This window comes from Acomys minous, assembly GCF_964271855.1.
Source record: "Acomys minous genome assembly, chromosome: 15".
NCBI lineage: Eukaryota > Metazoa > Chordata > Mammalia > Rodentia > Muridae > Acomys > Acomys minous.
Window position 1 is genome coordinate 81,656,295 of NC_140497.1, and position 23,874 is coordinate 81,680,168.

At 45.2% G+C, this 23,874-nt stretch overlaps 1 protein-coding gene and 1 long non-coding RNA gene across 5 annotated transcripts in view; one reads left to right on the forward strand and one right to left on the reverse strand.

The window, feature by feature from the left end:
* Positions 1-12,741, reverse strand: part of BRD4 (bromodomain containing 4) — an 80,738-nt gene extending 67,997 nt beyond the window's left edge. For 2 of the 3 annotated variants that reach the window (XM_084759381.1, XM_084759380.1), the window contains exon 1: positions 12,116-12,242. The gene's annotated coding sequence lies outside the window, so the exon portion shown is untranslated. Of the gene's footprint in view, positions 1-12,115; positions 12,243-12,600 lie in introns of those variants that run through there. The other variant, XM_084759382.1, reaches the window with a different exon arrangement.
* Positions 12,742-12,822: 81 nt separating this feature from the next.
* On the forward strand, positions 12,823-23,372 carry LOC311584785. 2 transcript variants are annotated; one of them, XR_014774996.1, is made up of 4 exons: positions 12,823-12,944; positions 17,461-17,684; positions 17,787-18,677; positions 23,356-23,372. It is a non-coding gene; the product is annotated as an uncharacterized lncRNA (long non-coding RNA). The 2 variants fall into 2 exon arrangements; XR_014774997.1 differs by lacking the exons at positions 12,823-12,944; positions 23,356-23,372 and adding an exon at positions 12,951-13,147 and having other exon boundaries at positions 17,787-18,366.
* Positions 23,373-23,874: the final 502 nt, after the last annotated feature.

A 23,874-nucleotide genomic window follows, 5' to 3' on the forward strand; every position in this document is an offset into this window, starting at 1 on the left:
AATCAAAAGAGAAAAGGAAAACTGCTTAAATTAATAAAAAGCCATGCCTTTACACTAGCTAAGAAATGGGAGCTATTAAAAGCTAACAATAAAGCCAGGAATGCTGGCCCACACCTGTAATCCCAGCACTGGGAGGCAGAGGCAGGCAGATATCTTTGAGTTCTTCCAGGCCAGCCTGGTCTACAAAGTGAGACCAGAACAGCCAAGACTACACAGAAAAACCCTGTCTTGAAGGGCAAGGAAAAGGTAGTAATAGTACACGAAGGCAGGAAAATAGCCATTAGTGTATATACTGAGAATGTCAACCCTTAGAAGTTAGGGAGGGGAGAAGGAGTTTATCACAGATGTTGTACTGTTCTTAGTATTAGTGAGTTATTTTCCACTCTCACCTAATTCTGCCCCAATTACAGAAGTATGAATTATTTAAGTTTATGGTATTGTATTTCCATCTTCCACCAGGCAGTGATGTGAGGAGGGAGAGTAGAGTGACAAAATCCCAAACACATCCTGGTATGTTGCCATGTACCTGGTGTGCAATACTTTCTCACAACTGTCTTCTTCAACCTGCAGGTCTATGGCTGAACAACTGTCCCCTAACTGAGGGCAGGCACTAGGCCACATGAAAGACCATAGCCGTACATCATATCTTCTAAGTCTACCTATCTCCACCAAATAAATCATCAGGCTAGGTAAGGCCTATTAGGTTACCTTCTGCATCAAAGGTTCTAAGACAAATGGACAGGACATTCTCCACACTTACATAGAGAGTGGGGACTGACTCTGACATGAACTCTGGTGCCCCTTATTTGACCACTTCCCCTTGGTGGGGAGGCCTGGTGGCACTCAGAGAAAGAATAAGCAGATTACCAAGATGAGACTTGATAGCCTATGACCATATAGTGGGAGAGGAGGTTCCCCTCAGTCACAGACCTAGGGGAGGGGAATAGGGTGAAAGTGGGAAGGAGGGAGGAGCGGGAGGATACAAGTGATGGGATAAGAACTGAGATGTAATCTGAATAAATTAAAAAAAAAAAAAAAAGGCTCCAAGACAGCACCAAATCCCAGCAATAAGAGATATGGAAAGCAGAAGTTAGGGCAAAGTTCTGGGGGGAAAGGCCTTTCTTCAACTATATATTATATTACACCACTCTTAAATCCTTCATTCCCAATAAAGAACACAGTATAGCCAGGCAGCGGTGGTGCATCCCAGCACTCGGGAAGGCAGAGGCAGGCATGAGTTTCAGGCCAGACTGGTCTACAGAGTGAGTCCAGGACAGCCAAGGATATACAGAGAAACCCTGTCTGGAAAAAACAAAACAAAACAAACAAACAACAAAAAGGGAATAAGGTGAGGAAGGCACAGGGCACTCCAGCAGTATGGCAACACAGTTGACACAAAGGTAACTTGAGAGCTCTAGGAAACCCTCTCATGGAGGTTTACAAGGACAAAACTATTGAATGTTCTGGACTGGTTTGGGGTCAAAACTATGAATCTCTCCAAGAGCAGGATGTATGTGTAAGTCTCCAAAAACTGTCTAAACATCATAACATGTACCACTGCCAAAGTAAACACAGTAAATTCATCCTGAAGGTAGATCTCCATCTTCAAGTTTCAAAGTCTAAGTGTGAATGCATTTTTTTTGTTTTGAACCACATCATTCGTTGAATTCTTAAGGGCTCTCCAATCCTGCCTAAAGCTAACAGCTGATGCTCTAGCTAAAAGTTTGACTGGTCTAATTCTTGACCACTGGACTGTCAATTTTGACGAGTTTTTTTCAACAACAAGAACCATAGGAAAATGGCTATTCTAGAGGAGCTTATTATGATTAGCAAATCTGAGTAGAGGAATGGTAAGCAGACTTACAGAAAGTTTAGCGGGGCTGGAGAGATGGTTCTGTGGTTCAAAGCACTGACTGTTCTTCCAGAGGTCCTGAGTTCAATTTCCGCAAACCACATCTGGCCTGCAATTGTGCATGCAGGTAGAGCACTGCATACTTAATAATAAATAAGTAAATATTTATTTATTTTGGTTTTTTGAGACAGGGTTTCTCTGTGTAGCCTTGGCTGTCCTGAACTCGCTTTGTAGACCAGGCTGGCCTCGAACTCACAGTGATCCACCTGCCTCTGCCTCCCGAGTGCTGGGATTAAAGGCGTGCGCCACCACGCCCAGCTAAGTAAATATTTAAAAAAGAAAGAAAAACAGTTTAGTGCCAGGGATGGTAGGTAGTGCACACCTTTAATCCCAGCACTCAGGAGGCAGAGGCAGGCAGAGCACTGTGAGTTCTAGGTCAGCCTGGTCTACAAAGCCAGTCCAGGACAGGCAAGGCTACACAGAGAAATCCTGTCTCAAGAAAAAAAGAAGAAAGAAAGAAAGAAAAGGGGAAACAAAAGAAAAGAAGCAAGTTTAGCAAATCATGAAACTAGGAATTCCTTCTGCAAGCACGGAAGATAGAGCCAAAATATCTTATAGAACAGTGTCATTCATGTAGGTCCACTGAAACTTACCTATCTGGCTTCTTTTTTGTTTTGTTTTGTTTTTCAAGACAGAGTTTCTCTGTGTAGCCCTGGCTGCCCTAGACTGGCTTTGTAGACCAGGCTGGCTTTGAACTCATTGTTCCTCCTGCCTCTGTCTCCATGAGTGCTGAGATTTAAAGGCGTACACCACCATGCCCGGCTCCTATCTGAATTTTAAACCAAGACTTCCTTACAATTCTTCTGTGGTGTAAGACTCTCATCCTTGTGTTCAGCCAACCTAAGAACCAAATTACCAACAGCCTAATCCTCCTACCCACCCAACAGACTTTGAGAAGCAGCTTACCTACTCCTCTATGAGCGTCCAGAGTAGCTAGCTCCCTCTGTACCTGACATAAAATAAGATATAAACCATGTCTTTCACTTCTGTTACTAACAGATTTTTCTCTGATTTAAAGAAAAAAAAAATCCATTATCATCTTCATTTTAAGCCTTTTGGTTTCTGGCAGAAGGGATTGGAAGGAGGCAGATTGGAGTGGGGCAGATGATGTCTTGCTATTTAGCTTAAGAATGCTTGGATTACAACATGTGCACTATCACCACACAGATTTCAACTACTTCTGGCTTATGACCTAGGAAGGAAAATAACCTTTCCTTTGTTCACCCAAAATTTATTTTTTGTGTTATTAATACACTCTCCTTCCAATTTAAGAGTCTATTCAAGAACTACCGAGCCTAGTTTGTCATGTTCAAACAGCAAGGCACTGCTAAGAGCAGTTACTTGGGATGTACGACAGAAACCAGCTAAGGTGCCTACAGCAAGGTAGTTTAAACATTTCCACTCTGTACCTGACAGATGGACAATGCTGTAACCCAGAGTCCTCTGCCATCAAGAGGGCTCTTTACTGGAAGGAAACACTTGACCTTGAGGTCAGAATAGTAAAAAAGGTAAAACAAGCTCTGAAGTCATCATCTGAGCCTTTGGCCTCACACCAAACAGCATTTATTTGTTGTTTACCTTTGCTTTTATGGACAAAGACTCATTATGTAGCTCAGGAGAAATTGCAATCTCTGTCTCAGCATCCCTAGTATTGGTACTTACAACCACATCTGGCTAATGACTAACAAATTTCCTTTTGTTGTTAACTAGTTTGGTCATATTCAAGTCTGTTTTTATGGTACTGGAAACCTAAAACCTGGGTCTCACCCACATCAAATCAGTGTTCTCCCATTGAACTGTATCATATGCCCAGCCCAAGTTTAATTTGTTACTTATAAAAGAAATCTAACACAAGACTTGATGGAAGTTCCTTTAACAAAAGATGAGGACTGGGGGAATGGCTCAGCAGTTAAAAGACCAAGGTTTGGGGCTGGAGAGGTGGCTCAGTGGTTAAGAGCATTGACTGCTCCTCCAGAGGTCATGAGTTCAATTCCCAGCAACCACATGGTGGCTCACAACCATCTATAATGTGATCCGAGGCACTGTATACATAATAATAAATAAAAATTAAAAGACCAAAGTTTGAATCCCAGTCTGCAATTCCAGTTCCACTGATATAATGCTCTCTCCTGAATTCCAAGGACCCTTGTTCATATGTGGTACACTAACATGCTCAGGAGCACATATAAACAAACAATATAAATAAGTATATATTAAAAAGACATGAGGAGCCGAGCACAGTGGTGCACACTTTTAATCCCAGCACTCAGGGTGCCAGAGGCAGGTGGATCCCTGTGAATTCAAAGCCAATCTGGGCTACAAAGCAAGTCTAGGACAGCCAAGGCTACACAGAGAAGCCATGTCTTGAAGGGAAAAAAAAGATATGAGAAAAGTACCTGAAAATAGAAGACAAGTAAGTACCTTACCACACAGCACAGTATGCATAGAACACACAAATGACAACCTACAAATACATCTTGTTTCCAAACACAGACAAGATCTCCACTCTCTGCTTCTAAAACCATGACCATATCCAAACTTCTACCAAGCACTGAGTACAAATAGAAACTAAAGACCAAAGCATTTTCACCTAAAGCATATGCAGAATCACTCTTGGAAAGGGAGGGGGTGGGGTGAGGGGGGAGAGGGAGAGAGGGCTTAAAGTAGAGGAAGGGGAGAGGGGAGACATTTCAACACATACTCAGGCAGATATTATGAGCTAGCCTTGAAATGGATGATATTCTTTGTCACATCTTAACCCACTAATTCATCTTATGAGCCACTGTTTGAAAACAGATAAAGAATTACTGTTGGTCAGGCGTGGTGGCGCACGCCTTTAATCCTAGCACTTGGGAGGCAGAGGCAGGTGGAGTGCTGAGTTCAAGGGCAGCCTGATCTACAAAGCAAGTCCAGGACAGCCAAGGCTACACAGAGAAACTCTGTCTTGGAAAAAAAAAAATTACTGTTATGTGAAATGACTCAATACTTGTATTCCTACACTCAGAAAGCTACTGAAAGATTTTATTGAGTTAGATGCCAACTTGAGGTACAGAGATCATACCTCAAACTAACAGCAACAATACTTCTCTCAAACTCCAGACTCTAGAACCAAACCTTTTACCTCATTTTATATGTAAGAAACACTCCTGGGAAATCACAATAGTCCAAAGTCAGCTGCCCTGTACAACTCCCACTCTTCCACACTGGCAGGTTCTTCTTTCCTGCCCCACTCCTTTTGATTTTTTTGAGACAGAATTTCTCTGCATAGCCCTGGCTGTCCTGGAACTCACTCTGCAGACCAGGTTGGCCGTGAACTCACAAAGATCCACCTGCCTCTGCCTCCTGACTACTGGGATTAAAGGCTGGGGGTAGAGGGAGCCCCGCAGCGGCTCACACTGGCAAGTTCTATACTTCATATGGTTTCAACCCTACAATAATGATCAGCTCCCATTAAAACATGCTTCCTCAAAAATGAATGCCAACTATTTTAGACATAAAGTCCTCAAATTTAAGCCTCCCTTTAACTATCCTCTTCCTGTTTTTTGTTTTGGTTTTTGTGTGTGTGTTTGTTTTGGTTTTTGGTTTTGGAGACAGGGTTTCTCTGTGTAGCCTTGGCTGTCTTGGACTCACTCTGTAGACCAGGCTGGCCTCAAACTCACAGCAATCTACCAGGCTCTACCTCGAGAGTGCTGGGATTAAAGGCGTGTGCTACCACGGCAGGCTTTAGTTTCAACTAAAGGCCAAACTACCTGTAGTCCTATGTGCCTTATCACCTGAGGTAGGACAACTGAGGATATTAACCACACTCAAGGACACAGGAATTACTAATTGGTATTTCTGGAAATTGCGTAACACCAAGCCCAACAATACCTCTCCCCAGGCACTGTCTCCACGATGTGTCCAAGTCTCTAGATGTAAGAGAACCTTACAAAGAAGTAATTCTCATCTTGAACGGAAACCAAGAAGAGTCACCACTGCAAAGTAGAAAAGACCTGAACAGATATTCTTAGCCCTTTCAACAGAACAAATCCTTCTGGTTTCCACCTGTCCCACAGGATAGCACAACAGAGCACTAAGATATGTCCTCAAACTCAGCCAGAGAGTGCCACCCTTTTCCACATTAATGCTTAGGAACACTAATCCCCTTCTTCCAAAGGTCAGAACTGCAGCTTTCAGAGATAACGTAACTTTGACAGGAATAGGCAGCCATGAGTCTGAACCCCAACAGTGAGTTCCGTGGCTATCTTTCTGGTATTCAGTGCTATGCAAGACTTTGCTATCTGCAGCAAAGCTCAAGAGCCTTTCCACACTGACATGATTTTCTATAGGAAAAAAGGGGGGAAGGGGGCAACAAGCATGACAGCACCTCATTAATCACAGCACTCAGAAGATGGCTAATTTACTCAATTTCTCTTAATTGGCTTGTTTTCGGGTTCTATTTGCTTGTTTTTTGTTTTTGAGACAGGGTCTTACAATGTAGCCTTGACTGGCCTGCAGACCAGGATGGCTTTGAACTCAGATCTGTCTGCCTCTGCCATTTTCAGGGGTAGGAGTAAAGGTGTGTGCCACTACACCCAGCAATTTCAACTTGGGGTGAATGTTCAAATTATCTGACTGATTTGTAAAATACACCTTTATTGTTTTTAAAATTATCTTATTACCTGTAGGCCTGGCTATCGATCAATTAAGACAAAGACACTTGTTATATACATACATACATACATACATACATATATATATATATTTTTTTTTAACTGTTATATTTTAAAATAGCCTTAGTTAACGTGGGGCAGGGCAGATCTCAATCCTCTAAACTACCTCCCATAGTGGGGCAGGCATGAGGTCCCTACCTTAATCTCATGCCATCAGCTTCCAATAACTTCTACCAAGCTACCTCCCATCCATAATCACAAATACTTGCTAATGTTCTTCATCTGGGCTGGATTCTCCATCAACGCCAGCCTTGTGCTTCTCCTCCAGCTAACCCATGGCAGCCTTCCTCTCTTCCCTTCAGGCCTCTCTCCTTTCTCTGTGGCGGTGTTTCTTCTTCCCAGAATTCCTCTCCCTTAGCCCTATCTCCTCTTCCCTGCCCAGGTGGCTTTTTATTAAGCAAAATATTGGGTCAGAGACTACAAGCAGTAATTAGCATCAAAATACATCAGACCATCCCCAAAGCTGGCCTCATAGAGATCGACCTGTCTCTGCTTCCCAAGTGCTGGGATTAAAGGCCTGTGCCACCACGTCGGGCTGTTTTTTACTGAAAACATGAAAGTTCTGTTAAGAAATTCACCAAGGCAGTGTGTGTGTGTGTGTGTGTGTGTGTTTAAAAGGTTTCTGGAGTGCAGAGCAGTGCTGTGCAGTGGTGGCTTTAATCCCAGCACTGAGTCTGAGGCCAGCCTGGTCTACAGAGTTCTAGGACAGCCACAGCTACACAAAGAAACCCTATCTCAAAAAACAAACAGAGAAAAAGGGAGGGAGGGAAGGAGGAAGGAATGGGGGAGAGAGGGAAACAGGGAGGGGGGAATGGAGAGAGGGTGGGATGGGGTGGGCCTACCCATACAAGTTTATTATTATTACTCTCTTTCCCTTTTCAAAAAATTTTCTGCAGGTCAGAGTTGAAACAAAGACCAAACCCAGTCAGCACACTAAATAAAAACTCACAACAGTACACTAAGCAACAGTATACCACCATACTGCTCAGACTCAGTAAGTTATCTTAATGAAAACTTATGTTCCTTGCTGGGTGTGGTGGCACACGTCTCTAGTCCCAGCACTTGGGAGACAGAATCAGGCGGATCACTGTGAGGCCAGCCTGGTCTACAGAGTCTAGGACAGAGAAACTCTTCTCTTGAAAAACCAAGCCAAAGCTACATAGAGCAGCCCTGTCTCAAAAAACAAAACAAAACAACAAACAACAACAAAAAACCCTCAGAGCCAGGCGTGGTGGTTGCACGCCTGTAATTCCAGCACTTGGGAGGCAGAGGCAGGCAGGTCGCTGTGAGTTTGAGGCCAGCTGGGTCTACAAACCGACTCCAGGACAGGCAAGGCTAACACAGAGAGACCCTGTCTCAAAAATACAGAAGTACAAAACAAAAAACAAACAAACAAACAAAATCCACGCTCCTTATAAGTCACAGTATTTTTTTTAATGCTCACACTGCATTTAGTATTATAAATGGCAAATTACTATCCAGTTGTTAAGCTGTTATTTTAGACACCAAGGACACAACATAGAATAAGAAAAGCAAAGCCAAACAAAATGCTCTCTTGTGGAACTTAATTCATTTTTTTGGTTTTGTTTTTTGTTTTTCGAGACAGGGTCTCTCTGTGTAGCCTTGGCTGTCCTGGACTCGCTTTGTAGACCAGGCTGGCCTCGAACTCACAGCGATCCGCCTGCCTCTGCCTCCCGAGTGCTGGGATTAAAGGCGTGCGCCACCAAGCCCGGCTTGGAACTTAATTCTTATTAAAGAAAAAAAAAGGACCTTACAGGAAAATCTGTTACATGCGCATGCCACATGTATGAAGTGAAAATGTTTCGTGTGCACGCCACATGTATGAAGTGAAAAAGCAGCAACAAGGATTTTCTCACAATTCTTAACTTTTCAAATGTCCAGTGTTTTCTTACTAGAACAATAAAAACCACAAGACTTATCAGATACTATTTTTCAAGACATCATCTCACCATGTAGTCCTGGCTGCCCAGCAACTTGCTCTGTAATCAGGCTGGACTCAAACTCAAGAGATCCCTCTACCTCTAGAGTGCTGAGATTACAGGCACATGCCACAGTGCCCAGCTTAGACGTGTGTGTGTGTGTGTGTGTGTGTGTGTGTGTGTGTGTGTGTGCGCGCGCGCGCGTGTGTGTCTCAGTTCATATGAGAGCTGAGGTCACAGGTTACTGTAAATTACCACTGTAGTCCCCTGGAAGAGCAGCTGAGCCATCTTTCCAGTCTCTAAACATCAAAATACTTTATATCCAGAGACAATGACAGTGGATTGTCAGAAGCAGACTGCCCAAAACACCTTTTCTTTAAAAAAACTCTAAGCAGGATGTTGTGGCTCATAGCTAGCACTTGGAAGTCTCTAACAGGAGGACTGTCAAGTTTGAGGACAGCCTGGACTACAGAGCGAAAACTTGTCTCAAAAAAACAACCTGGGGAGGCAGCTGGAGAGATGGCTCAGTGCTTAAGAGCACTGCCTGCTCTTCCAAAGATCCTGAGTTCAATTCCCAGCAAACACATGGTGGCTCACAACCATCTGCAAAGTAATCTAATGCCCTCTTCTGGCCTGCAGATGTACATGCAGACAGAACACTGTATACATAATAATAAACTTTTAAAAAACAAAAAACCAACCTCAAAGACTGAAGAGATGGCTCAGAGTTACGAGCAGTGACTGCTCTTCCAGAGGTTCTGAGTTTATTTCCCAGCAACCACATGGAGGCTCACAACCATCTATAATGTGATCTGATGCCCTCTTCTGGTGTGCAGGTATACATGCAAGCTGAGCATTGGATACATAATAAATAAATCTTAAAAACACACAACCTCAGGCCTGACATAGTGGTATGAGCCTTTAATCACAGAGTTCCTTAATCACGTTAACACTAGAGACAGAGACAGATCTCTCTGATTTTGAGGTCTGCCTGGTCTACAAATTCGAGTCCAGGACAGGCAGGACTTGTTACATAGAGAAACCCTATCTCAAAACACAAACACACACACACACACACACACACACACACACACACAAAAGGCAAAACAAAACAAAGCTCTCCAGCAAGGAGAAAGGTATGTGTAGTTGCTGTCTTGCTGAAGACCCGGGCTCTGGTCCTACCACCCCAGTGGCTGCTCACATAGCCTTCTGTAACTCTAGTTCTGGGGGCCTCAAGGGCAGAATGCATCTAGTGCACAAAAATTAATAAAGCCCTCCAATCTACAGTATTTCTAACTCTCAAGTCATTCAACAGCCTGAATTGTGTAACTTGAAAATACTTCATTCTTTCCGATTTCCAAAAGTGCAAGAGTGATTTAGTACAAAGATCACAAAAACTGGCTCAAAAAGATTATCTTTTGCAAACAAAGTCTAAATTCCTTTAAAGGACTCAATACTTTAGTGGGTAGTTCACTAAGTGCTCTAAGGGTCTCCAGCAGTTCTCAGCTCTTTTTTCCTTGAAGCCCTCCAAAGTAGACAGGTTCACACTGGGAACACCCAAAGTTTCCCAGCCACTTTTCCTGTTTTCATTGCTGTTAATTGGGTTTTTGAGACAAGGTTTCTCTGTGTAGCCCTGGCTGTCCTGGACTGACTTTGTAGACCAGGCTGGCCTCAAACTCACAGCAATCTGCTGCCTCTGCCTCTGGAGCTGCTGGTATTAAAGCCAAGCCTGGCCTATCCCAGCCACTTTGGCATCCCAGCTTTCATCAGTAGGCAAAAATCTCTTAACTTTAACAGTTTGCAAGTGTAGAATGCTAGCAAGATATAAGGGTGTAGTTTACTTTGAGTTAAAACTAACTAATGGCCGGCATGATGGGTGGCCCACGCCTGTAATCCCAGCACTTGGGAGGCAGAGGCAGGTGGATTGCTGTGAGTTCCAGGACAGCCTGGTCTACAAAGAGAAGTCCAGGACAGCCAAGGCTACACAGAGAAACCTTGTTGTAAAACAAACAAATAACAACAAATTAAAAAACACAACAACAAATTAAAATTTTAAAAAAAGCTAACGCTATTTTAAGAAACTTACTCTAGCTAGTCTTTAAACATTCTATTGTCTTATCAAAGATATGGTGGGCAACAGGCAGCAACATATTTTGTAATGGATTTTCCTTCTCAGTTTGATCAATATGAAGTATTTGACAGTTTTATCTTCTCCAACCTTGGTGGAAGAGATTGCTTATCTATAAATGACACCTCCCCCTCCCAAAAGATCATCCCCATCAAAATTAAAAGGAAAAGAATGTTCTTTTAAATTATTGCAAAGTGGTCGAGCGTGGGTGTGGGGGGGTGCATGCCTGGATTACTATGAGTTCAAGGCCAGCGTGGTCTACAAAGTGAGTCCAGGGCAGTCAAGGCTACACAGAGAAACCCTGTCTCAAAAAAACCAAAAATAGGAAAAAAAAATTATTGCAAAGTCCATAAAACACAGTGCCATCTAAAGCCTTCTGGAAATTGAAAACACATTCACAAATCCTTTTCATTTTGCGCATAACTTTCTTTACAACTTCCAAGATCTACCAATTCCAGGTACTAACGATTTAGGAAAGTTGACATCTCCATTCATAAAAATTTTGCAACCATAATTATAGCACTAAACAGCACACTGGCTTAGAAGTACACTGTGAGTTGGATTTTAGAAACCGGGACTATTAATGCCCCTTTCATAGTAAGTAAAAACATTTCAATTCTCAAGAGGCCTGCTGCAGGCTAACACTGGCATCTAACATATACACACACAGAGAAGATAATCTCACTAGATAGCATAAAGCATAAACAAGTAAACAAGCAGGCTAAAACACTTAAAAATAATAATAATCCTTGTCTTGAGTAAAAGGGAGGTCAGCCACTAAGCAGAAGCACATGACTCATCCACCGGCCTGAGCGCAAGTATTCACACTGTCCACTACATTAACCTGGTATTTCCCATCTCCAACCAAGACCCGGCCTCGGGGGCATCTCGTTTAAATCCTATTTCCGTGTATGTGTGTGTGCGCGCGCGCGTGTGTATGTATGTGTGTGTGGTGTGTATGGGGGGAGGCTCATTTTGCTGAATCACAACTCCCCCACATCCACACCCTACACCGACACACACCTGCAAGAAAAAAAAAGAAGCCATTGCAAGGGATGCCAGCGAGCACAGACCCGGCAAAACAAAGCACCCAAAGAGTGGGCTTCCAGGCTGGGAGTGGGTGGGCCGAGGGATACTCCTAGTCCACTGCCACTGCTCCTGTCCCCTGGGTCCGGCCTGGAGCAGGCGTGCGGTGGCAGTTCTCTCCCTGTAGACAGGATCTTCTACCTCTTTCTAGGCAGAGCTCCAGGGACCGCCGGGAAGGTGATAAGTGAGAACTCGTTATCACAGCACCAGCGGGAGGAACCAGGTGATGGAAGGAGAACACGCCGAGGCACAACCCGCAGGAGGCCCCCGACCCAAGACAGAACCTCAACCAGTGGAACCAGCGGTACCCGCGGCCAGCATCCGGGCCGGGACTTACCCGGGCCGGGCGCGCACCGTGGATTCCGCGGCATCGGCTGCCGCTTCCTCCTCCTCCTCCTCCTCACTTGACAAAATGGCGGCGGCAGGAAGTGCCGGGCGCTTGGCCCGCCCCCCGCCCGCCCCCGGCTGCCCGTCCCGCCGCCCAGCGCGCCCGCGCCCCCGGTCCCGGTCCCGGTCCCGGTCCCGGTCCCGGTCCCGGACCCCAGTGCCGCCCGCGCCAAAGGATACAGCGGCGGCCGCAACTGCCCCAACACGAAGCCCTCGAGCCCACCCTGCGGCCGCCGTACCAACGACGCGGGCAGCTCCGGCAGAGCGCGAGCAGCAGCAGGCTCCCGGCCCACGGAGCTGCGGCCTCCCCGCCCCCGCGCCGCGCCGATGGCGTAGGTAGTGGCGCACCGGCTCCATTACGCAATGCAGGTTACGCGGGCCGCGCCGTAGGGGCCCGGCACCCGCCTCGCGGCCGCGAAGGACACCGGTGCTCACCTGAGACGCTAGGCCGCACGCTGCCGCACGCTGTCCGGGCCGCCTGCGCGAGCCGGGGCCCGTCCGCCGAGTCCACTGCGCCGCCGCGCTCCCAGGCCCCGCTCGCCCGCGGGCACCGCCGGCAGCCTCCGCTGCCGCAGCCGCCGCCACTGCTTCAGTTCTCCGGCTGCGGGAGAGCAGAACAAACAGCCCTGCCGCCGCCGCCGCCGCCGCCGCCGCCAGCGCACTGACGTCACCACGCACGCTGCGTGCGCGGCCCCGCGTCATCGCCGCCGCCGGGCGTGCGCGGCCCGCCGTCCCTCCCAGCTCCAGAGAGCTTCGCTAGAACCGGCAGATGTTGAGAGGTGAGGACAGGAGACTGGCTCCCCAACTGGGGGGGGACCTTCGAAGACGATCAAAGGACTCTACGGACAGAGGGAGGACGTGGTGTACCCCGCAAACTGAGGCTAGCCCTACCGACAAGAGGAGGTGGAGGAAGCCGACACGAAGACTCAAGAAAGGATCCTTGCAGATGATGGGGGATCATCACAGAGAAGGACGAGAAGAGGTTTTGTTGTTGTTGTTTGTTGGTTGGTTTGGTTTTTGGTTTTTCGAGACAAGGTTTCTCTGTGTAGTCTTGGCTGTCCTGGACTCACTTTGTAGACCAGGCTGGCCTCAAACTCACAGCGATCTGCCTGCCTCTGCCTCTCGGCTGAAGTGAAGAGAATTTTAAGGCTGGGACAGACATCCAAAAATTTAACACTGATCAGATGACAAACACAAAAAGAGGCAGAGGGTGAAGAGAGACTTCCAAGACAGATGGTAGAGAGACACTAAGGCCTGAGGACTGTATAATAGTACTACAGTGTAGGAGGTTGTGACCTGACCGTGCCTGAAAGTAAACCTGTTTCGCTACATTCAATTTATATCATTGTATCAATATATTCTGAGTAAGGGAATAAGCCAGCGGGTTTTTTTTTTTTTTCAGAGTAGGATCTTAAGAATGTTTACCCTTCTTGCCTCAGCCTTCCAAGTGATGAGCTCATATGTGTTCAACACCACACCCAGGCCTTCTTTCTTGGCTGGCCTCAGTAGACGATTTAAAGATTGATTGGCACTGATATCTAAGCCTAAGGCAGTCTCCTTCTTATCCTCCAGATTAATTTTAATATTTAAAGACTAAGTCAGCTCCCAGCATACTCTTAAACTAGGTATGTGTCCCCTGGGGGGCGGGGGAGCGCTTGCAAAACATCCCTGTCTGGAATATAGAAGATCTTTGAGGTCTTTTGAGGCATGGCTTCTCTGCATAATAGGACTGGCTGTCATGGAACTTGCTTTGTAGACCAGGTTGGCTTTGAATTCCCAGACATCTGCCTGCCTCTGCTTACCAAGTACTGGGATTAAATACATGCACCACCATGCCTGGCTAATATTGGATATCTTTATGATTGGTACAAGTGAGATTTGGGTTGCTAGCAGCTTCTGTGAAATTATGTTTAAATTTGGACAGACACATAACCATTCCCTCTCTCTTTTGTCCTTAGCAATTTTTGGTTTCATTAAAAAAAAAAAAAACTGGGCCATGGTGGTGTAGGTCTTTAATCCCAGCACTTAGGAGGCAGAGGCAGGTGGATCTCTGTGAGTTCAAGGCCAACTTGGTCTACAGAGTGAGTTCCAGGACAACTAGAGCTGTTACACAGAGAAACCCTGTCTTGTGGGGAAAAAAGCAGCTGGGTGGTGGTGGTCCACGCCTGTAATCCCAGCACTTAGGGAGGCAGAGGCAGGCGGATCTCTGTGAGTTGGAGACCAGCCTAGTCTACAGATCAAGTCCAGGACAGCCAGGGCTACAATATCTCTGGGGGGGTGGGGGGAGGGGGGACGGACCACAGCTGGGTGTGGTGGCGCACACTGAGTGCAGAGGCAGACAGGTCGCTGTGAGTCCAGGACAGCCAAGACTACACAGAGAAACTCTGTCTCGAAAAACCAAAAACCAAAACATAACAAAAGTAATTGTAACACTTGTTAAAGCTTTTAACTTTGACTTGCAAACCATTGAAACTTGCAAAAAAATCTCCTAGTTTTGCATACTGTTATTTCCAGAAGATGATCAGAAACAGGTAGGAAATGACACATGATGCTGTGTAAATACAGAATAACAGAGTTGATAACAGATGGTTCGGGGGCTGGAGAGATGGCTCAGAGGTTAAGAACACTGTCTGTTCTTCCAAAGGTCCTGAGTTCGATTCCCAGCAACCACATGGTGGTTCACAACCATTTGTAATGAGATCTGGTATTCTCTTCTGGCCTGCAGGCACACATGGGGGCAGAGTACTGTATAAATAATAAATAAATAAATAAATAAAATCTTAAAAAAAAAAAAAAAAAAACCAGATGGTTCAGTAGGTAAAGATGTTTTTCCTGGGCATGGTGGCGAACACCTGTAATCCCAGCACTGGCAGACAGAGGCAGGGAGGCAGATCGCTCTGAGTTCGAGGCCAGCCTGATCTACAAAGTGAGTCCAGGACAGCCAAAGCTACACAGAGAAACCCTGTCTCGAAAAACCAAAAGCAAACAAACAAAACAAAAGGTAGGATACAGAGTGACTGAAGGTACCAGCAGTTGACTTCTGGCCTATACACATACATGCACAGACAAGTACACTTGTGTGTCCATTTGTGCACATACTTACCCAATGAAAAACACATTGTGAGACAAGACGATCTGAAAAGCATTAATGCCCAATACAATATGAACAACTCTGGATGAAATTACCAAGGCAGCAGTTCCTGTTTCTAATAAGTCTCCTAACCATGAGTGCATCCTAAAATTAAAAACTCATTTTGTACTTAGGTTTACATGGAACAAGGATCATGCTTGAAGGTGTTTACAGGTAATTTTCCAAAGGTGTCAACCAAAGCACGGAAAGAATGCCAGAATACCCGATGTGCCCATGCATAGGTTGCTTTGTCAAAATATACAGCAGACCTCCAAGTATTGTTCACACAGTGATTTAAATTCCTCATTCTCTCCTTCTGAAGAATCAGAGATTGATGAACAAACTTTTTTTTTTTTTTTTGAGACAAGGTCTCTCTGTGTTAGCCTCAGCTGTCCTGGACTTGATTTGTAGACCAGGCTGGCCTCAAACTCACAGAGATCTGCCTGCCTCTGCCTCCTGAGTGCTGGGATTAAAGGTGTGCGCCACCACGGCCTGGCTGATGAACAAACTTCTGTTGCTCCAGAAATATATTCTGCAAACATACACAGTAAGAGATGTAAAAAAACAACTCAGGGAAAAGCAGAAAACTTAAAGAAACACAATTCTGTATTCTATTATGCAAAAAAGATGGAATGAAATAACTAGTACTTTTCCAATTAACACAATGACATTTACATGAGATACCTGATACTACAGAATAACCTTAGTAATGTGAAGGCCGCTCATTTGATGGGAAGTGTTTCTACCTAACAGTATTCTAAACATTCTTATTAGTTCCGGAAGTCTTGAAAACTCACCCATTAGTGGCCTTCAAATCTGGTGAACTCTCTGTATATACAGAAATTACCTTGAGTTGATCCCGTTATTTGTCACTTCCTCATACAGGACTCCACTCCATTTTCTCCTTTCCAGTAAAAGTAGAGCCAACAGTGCGATGCTTAACGGGGATGGATTCGATAGGACTAACTTCAGGGGCTGGAGACCTGGCTCAGAGGTTAAGAGCATTGGCTGCTCTTCCAAAGGTCCTGAGTTCAATTCCCAGCAACCACATGATGGCTCACAACCATCTGTAAAGAGATCTGGTGCCCTCTTGTGGCGTCCAAGTTTACATATAGGCAAGGAATCTTTAAAATAAATAGCTGGAGAGATGGCTCAGAACTTAAGAGCACTGGCTACTCTTGCAGAGGTCCTGAGTTCAATTGCCAGCAACTGCGTGGTGGCTCACAACCACCTATAATGAGATCTGGTGCCCTCTTCTGGCAGGCAGGCACACATGCAGACAAAGCATTGTATACATAATAAATATATTAAAAAAATCTTTTTTTTTTTTTTTTTTTTTTTTGGTTTTTCAAGACAGGGTTTCTCTGTGTAGTCTTGGCTGTCCTAGACTCGCTTTGTAGTCCAGGCTGGCCTCGAACTCACAGCGATCCGCCTGCCTCTGCCTCCCGAGTGCTGGGATTAAAGGTGTGCGCCACCATGCCCGGCATAAAAAATCTTTTAAAAAAACATACACATCTAAGGCTTGGCGTGGTGGCCCACACCTGTGATCCCAGCTCTCAAGAGATAAAGGCAGGAGGATCTCTGTGAGTTCAAGGCCAGCCTGGTCTACAAAGCACATCCTGGATAGCCAAGAGAAACCCTGTCTCAAACAACGACAAAAACGACTTCACATGTAAAAGAAAATTTTGAAATAATTCTGTGAGATGGAAACTTTTTTTTTTCGAGACAGGATTTCTCTCTGTAGTCTTGGGTGTCCTGGACTCGCTTTATAGACCAGGCTGGCCTTGAACTCACAGATATCCGCCTACCTATGCCTTCCCCAGTGCTAGGATTAAAGGCGTGCACCACCACGCCCGCTTGAGATGAAAACTTTTATGTATTTTTCCTTCCACACCCAGTAAACTGAGGCACAGAGGTAAATTGTTTTCCTGAGTTAACATAACTAGCAAGTGACTGGACTGTGACTGCGCTCCAATTGGTAGCATCCCAGAGGCACCGGGCTGGACAGTGCCTCCATCTCCCGCAGTATTCCAGCTTCTTCCCCACTTTTGTATATTAGACTCTTCAGAAGGTCAGCTCCATCCTCCTCCAAGAAGAGCAAGCCCTCAAAGACAGCACTGTTCAGAGTCCACTCCCTGTTCCCCAAACCTCACTCTCATCTGCAGGTTAAAGGAGAGTCCGTCATCGTCACACGTCCATCGCGCCGAGAAGCCTTTCCCGCTTTTCTGGGACTGGGCTGGTCTCAACTCTGAAAGCTCAGTCTCCACCCGCTCTGCCGCAGCTACACTGACTGCTCCCACGCTGCATCCCGGATTGCTGTGTCAGAAGAGGCTGTCTCAGGCCTCCTGCTCCTTGGTGTCCACACCGTGAATCCTAAAGGGCTCCCCCTGTGAATACAGTCCCATACCTTCTCCTGCACCCTCTAGGCAGTGACTGCTCAGACCCCCACTCCACCCCCATGCTGGCTCCTAACCCAGTCATCTCTCCACAGAAAAAGAAGCAAGCCTGAGGATGGCCAGTCTCTCCTCACCACAGCCAGCACCCTCCTTGTCTCCTGAGCTCCTGTCCTGTCCCTTTCCCTCCTGACTTGGTGATGCTGACACAATGGAGTCCTTCCAAGCTAAGCCGGATTCAGAGAGTTTTTCTGCCTGTTTCTTGACTTGGTTAACTTCCTATTCAAATTCATAACCTGAAGAGAACATTCTTCATAGTTTCTGCCTGTAAAAGACACCAGTGTACAATGTGTGTGATATTCCTGCACAGCATGAGGAAAGTGAATTCAAAGCACAACTGATTTGCCCTCTCTAACTCTATGGGATGGAGGCATGAGGAAAAGACATCTACAATATTCTGCTAGGGAGAAGGAAACTGAGGTGGATTATGTTGTCTTACACTAACAGTACCTGTTCCTCCTTAGCTGAGAGAGAAGTCACTTCACACCTCCTAGGGCTAGAGTTCCAGGCCAGCCTGGTCTACAGAGCAAGTCCAGGACAGCCAGTGCTACACAGAGAAACCCTGTCTCAACAAAAATAAAAATAAAACAAAACAAAACAAAAAGATGTTTTTCCCAAGCTTCCTGGCTTGATTGTATCCATACATGTAATAATGTCTTTTAAAATTTAAAAATAAGCCAGGCATGCAGGGAAGCAGAGGCAGTCAGATTACTGTGAGTTCAAGTCCAGCCTGGTCTACGAATAGAGTCTAGGACAGCCAACGCTACAAAGAGAAACCCTGTGTGGAAAACCAAACAACAACAACAAAAAAAAAAAACTGCAGGATGTCCTGGCTGGTGGCGCATGCTTTTAATCCCAGCACTCTAGAGGCAGAGGCAGGGGGGATTGCTGTGAGTTCGAGGCCAGCCTGGTTTAAAAAGAGAAACCCTGTTCTGAAAAACCAAACCAACCAAACAAAAAACCTCTGGCATAGTAGTAGTGCGTACCTTAATCCCAGCACTCGGAAGACAGGCATCTGGATACAGATCTTTTTGAGTTCAAAGCCATCCTGATCCACCCAGGGAGTGTACCAGATCAAGTGAGACTTTTTCCTCAGAAAAAATAATTTTAATTTTAAAATAAATATAGAGTAACAACTGGTGTGTTGTTTCAGTTTTTTGTCTCTTTTCTTTTTTAGAGACAGGGTCTTACTATGTACCCCTGGCTATCCTGGAACTCACGGTGTAGTCCAGCTGGCCTCACAGAGCCACCTGCCTCTGCCTCAGAGGCAGTTGCAGCATAGGTATGTTGTGGTTAAAGAAACCAAATTGTATCAGTTCTAAACCACACTGTCCCCAACCACACTTCTCTTGTGTTACTAATTTAATTTATTAGTGTTACAAGGCAACAAATGCTTTTGAAAAAAATTTGGAGCTGCCAGTTTGCAAAGCGTAATAAAATCTGGCTTTCCCCGCCCCCCAAGACAGGGTTTCTCTGTGTAGCCTTGACTGTCCTGGACTCACTTTATAGACCAGGCTGGCCTCAAACTCACAGCTATCCCCCCTGCCTCTGCCTCCCAAGTGCTGGGATTAAAGGTGTGTGCCACCACCACCCAGCTGCTTTTTTTTTTTTTTTTTTTTTTTTTTTTTGCCTTGGGTAAAATAGAATACCACTGAGAGATACAAAAATGGCAATTTATAGCCAGGTGGTGGTGGTGTGTGTCTTAATTGTTTTTCGAGACAGGTTTCTCTGTGTAGTCTTGGCTGTCCTGGACTCAATTTGTAGACCAGGCTGACCTCAAACTCACAGGATCTGCCTGCCTCTGCCTCCTGAGTGCTGGGATTAAAGACATGTACCCCAGAGGCAGAGGCAGGCGTATCTCTGTGAGTTTGAGACTGGCCTGGTCGAAGGCAGAGAGGCAGATGGATAGCCGTGAGTTTAAGGCTAGCCTGTTCTACAAAGCAAGTCCAGGACAGCCAAGGCTACCACAGAGAGACTCTGTCCCAAAAAGACAAAAACAAAAAGATGAACCTGGTCCACAGAGCAAGTGCCAGGAGAGCCAGGGATACACAGAGAAATCTTGTTTGGTTTGTTGTTGTTGTTGCTATTGTTGTTTTTGAGACAGTGTTTCATTTTGTATCCCTGGCTGTGTCTGTAGACCAGGCTGGCCTTGAATTCAGAGATCTCCTGCCTCTGACTTGAAGTTTCATTTATTAGTTACACTTCATCTGAGAAATTCAATATAGCCTGAAGAGACACAGTAGCTATTGAGTCAGTATCCTTTGGAAACAATGTCCTCCCTTTTTAAATTAATTTATCTATTATGTATACAGCCAGAAGAGGGCACCAGATGTCATTGTAGATGGTTGTGAGCCACCATGTGGTTGCTGGGAATTGAACCCATGGCCTTCAGAAGAGCAGGCATGCTCTTAATAACCTCTGAGCCATCTCTCCAGCCCCCAGCATAGCTTTGGTAAGAATCTTTGTGAATGTGTGCTGGAGCGAAAGTATACACAAGTTTAGGTGTATAGGCTTCCAGACCAGAGGACAGCTAGAAGTCCATTCCCTGCACCATGTGGGTCCTTTGCTGGCTGAGTCATCTCAAACTCCTTTACTCTTTATTTAATTTACTGATTTTGAAGAAGTCATGATTAAACCCAGGGTCTTGAACATCTCAGGCAAGTGTTCTACCACTGAAATATACTCCCCAAACCCACAATTTTACATTTTTATTTATTTTTTGTTATTGATATTATTTATTTTGGTGTGATATATATCTCCGGCTGGTGTCAATATGCTCACAGCAGTCCTCCTGCCTCACCCTCCTGAGTACTGGGATTACAGGTGTGTTCCATCATCTTTGGACTATTACTATTATTGTCTTTATAATACTCAAACCCAAAACAGATCATTGGAAATATATGTGCTGCCAAAGCAAGCACAAGATCATTGAAAATATTTTTTAAAAAATAGCTGAGTGCTCGCTTCGGCAGCACATATACTAAAATTAGAATGATACAGAGAAGATTAGCATGGCCCCCCCGCAAGAATGACACGCAAATTCGTGAAGCGGTCCATATTTTTTGATGAGTGAGTTAACCCAGAAACAGAAAGACTCAAATGGTATATACTCACTTAAATCTGGACACTAGCCCAAGGGTCATGTCCCATGAAAGTCTTCACTTACCAGGAAAGTGGGACAGAGGGGAGGACATCCTATTGGGACTCTAGGTGAGAGAAGCATGGGAGAATGGGGAAATAGAAGGATCCAGAGGGTCCTAAGATCCTATAAGAACATTAAAATGTGCAGATCTGGGCCCAGGTGTCTGGCGCAAACTATGGCACCAGCCAAAGACAATATGTGCAGTAAACTTTGAACCCTTACCCAGATCTAGCCAATGGATAGGATGCTCTTCACAGTTGAGTGAATAGTGGGGTCTGACTTTCACATGAACTCTGGTGCCCCATATTTGACCATGTCCCCTGGATGGGGAGGCCTGTTGGCACTCAGAGGAAGGATAGCAGGCTAGCAAGAAGAGACTTGATACCCTATGAGCACAGTCTTAGGGGAGGGGAGTAAGGAGAAAATGAGAGGAAGGGAGGAATGGGAGGCTACAAGGGATGGGATAACAATTTAGATGTAATATGAATAAATTAATAAAATATATTTAATAAAAAAAATAGCCGGGCAGTGGTGGCACACACTTTTAATCCCAGCATTTAGGAGGCAGAGGCAGGCGGATCTTTGTGAGTTCCAGGCTAGCCTGGTCTATAAAGCGGGTCCAGGATAGTCAAGACTAACCCAGAGAAACCCTGTCTCAGGGGAAAAAAAGAAAAAGAAAATATTGAAAAAATAGCCAGGCAGTGGTGGTGCACACCTTTAATCCCAGCATTCAGGAGGAAGAATCAGGTGGATCTCTGTGAGTTCAAGGCCAGCCTAGTCTACAGAACAAGTTCAAAGAAATGAGCTGGGCAGTGGTGGCACACACCTTTAATGCCAGCACTTGGAAAGCAGAGTCAGGAGGAAATCTGAATTTGGGCCAGCCTGGTCTGTAGAATGAGTTCCAGGAAATCCAGGGCTACACAGAGAAACGGTGTCTTGAACAACAACAACAAAAAAAGTGTAGGGTTAGTGAAAGAGAATTTCAGTCTTAACTGGCTCTAAAAACCAAATAGAAAAAAAGAAAACATTAAGGAGTGAAACATGAATGCATCTAGCCCAGGATGGCCTTAAACTTGAACCGTATGTAAAGATGACATTAAACTTACCTTCCTGCCTCAATCTCTAGTTATGGAGTTACAAGTGTGAACCAGCATGCCTGATCATGTACAGTGCTGGGGATAAAATGGAGGGCATGTGAGCCAGAAGATGGCACAGCAGTGGTTAATAGCACTGGTTCTTTTTTCTTTTTTTCTTTTTTTTTGGTTTTTCGAGACAGGGTTTCTCTATGTAGCCTTGGCTGTCCTGGACTCACTTTGTAGACCAGGCTGGCCTCGAACTCACAGTGATCCACCTGCCTCTGCCTCCCAAGTGCTGGGATTAAAGGCGTGCGCCACCACCGCCTGGCAATAGCACTGATTCTTAAACACCTTTCTGCCTAGGAGTTCTAAATCATTTTTTTTTTTAAGAGACAGTTTCTCTGTGTAGGCTTGCCTATCCTGGACTCACTTTGTAGACCAGGCTAGCCTCAAACTCACAGATCCACCTCCTCCGCCTCCCAAGTGCTGGGATTAAAGGTGGTGGGAATCACTACCACTACACCTTGAAACACTTCCTAGAAGGATAGAATATCTATTCCTGGGGAAATTGTAATAGAACACTTACTTTGGTTTTGTTTAAGATTGATTTCACTTATTATGTATACAGTGCTCTGCCTGTACATTCACATGCAGGCCAGAAGAGGGCATCAGATCACATTATAAATGGTTATGAGCCACCATATAGTTGCTGGGAATTGAACTCAGGAACTCTGGAGAAGTCGGTGCCTTTAACCTCTGAGCCATCTCTCCAGCCCCTAGAACACTTGTTTTAATTGTAGGCATTTAACATGGTGAAAGGAACAAGCTTTGCACACTAAATAACTGTAAAAAAAAAAAAAAATTAAGGATTGGCCGGGTGTGGTGGCACACACCTTTAATCCTAGCACTCAGGGAGGCAGAGGCAGGCGGATCGCTGTGAGTTCGAGGCCAGCCTGGTCTACAAAGCAAATCCAGGACAGTCAAGGCTACACAGAGAGACCTTGTCTCGAAAAACAAAACAAAACAAAACAAAAACAAACAAACAAAAAAAACCTTAAAAAAAAAAAAGTAAGGATTGTATTCGATTTTATGTCTAGTTTAATACGGCTACTAGAAAATAGAAAGTTATGCATATTGCTTGCATGATACTTCTTTTCCCAAAGACCTCACACTACTACCCCAGCCTCGCACCTTATTCCACTGAACAAGCAAGATTGGTCTAGAAGAAAAAAAAAAGAGAGGAAAAAAAAAAGAAGAAGAAGAAGAAGAAGAAAAAAGATTGGTTGAGCCGGGCGTGGTGGCGCACGCCTTTAATCCCAGCACTTGGGAGGCAGAGGCAGGCGAATCGCTGTGAGTTCGAGGCCAGCCTGGTCTACAAAGCGAGTCCAGGACAGCCAAAGCCACACAGAGAAACCCTGTCTCAAAAAACCAAAAAAAAAAAAAGAAAAAAGAAAAAAGAAAAAAGATTGGTCTAGAAGGGAGGGTAGTCACCTGTGTGTGGATGCACAGGCGTGCTAGCCTGTGAGAACAAAGGTGGAGGGGGAAGGCCACAAGTTGATGTATCTTCCTTCTTTGATCTCTACCTTAAAGCAACAATTTAACCCCCGAGTCATCTCCCCAGGCCTAGGTTTTTGGGGTTTTGTTTGACTTGTGTGTGGACAGGAAGTGGTATCATCTGTTTTTTTTTTTTAAATATGGGTTTCTCCAGGTAGCCCTAACTGTCCTGAACCTGGTCTGTAGACCACTGGCCTCAAACTCAGAGCTCCACCTGTCTCTGTCTCCCAAGTGTTGGGATTAAAGGTGTGTGTCATCACCTCCTAGCCTGGCCTAGGATTTTATTATTTGTATTTGTGTGTTGTGTACATATGATTGCAGGTACTCAAATAAGCTAGAAAATGGCATCGGATC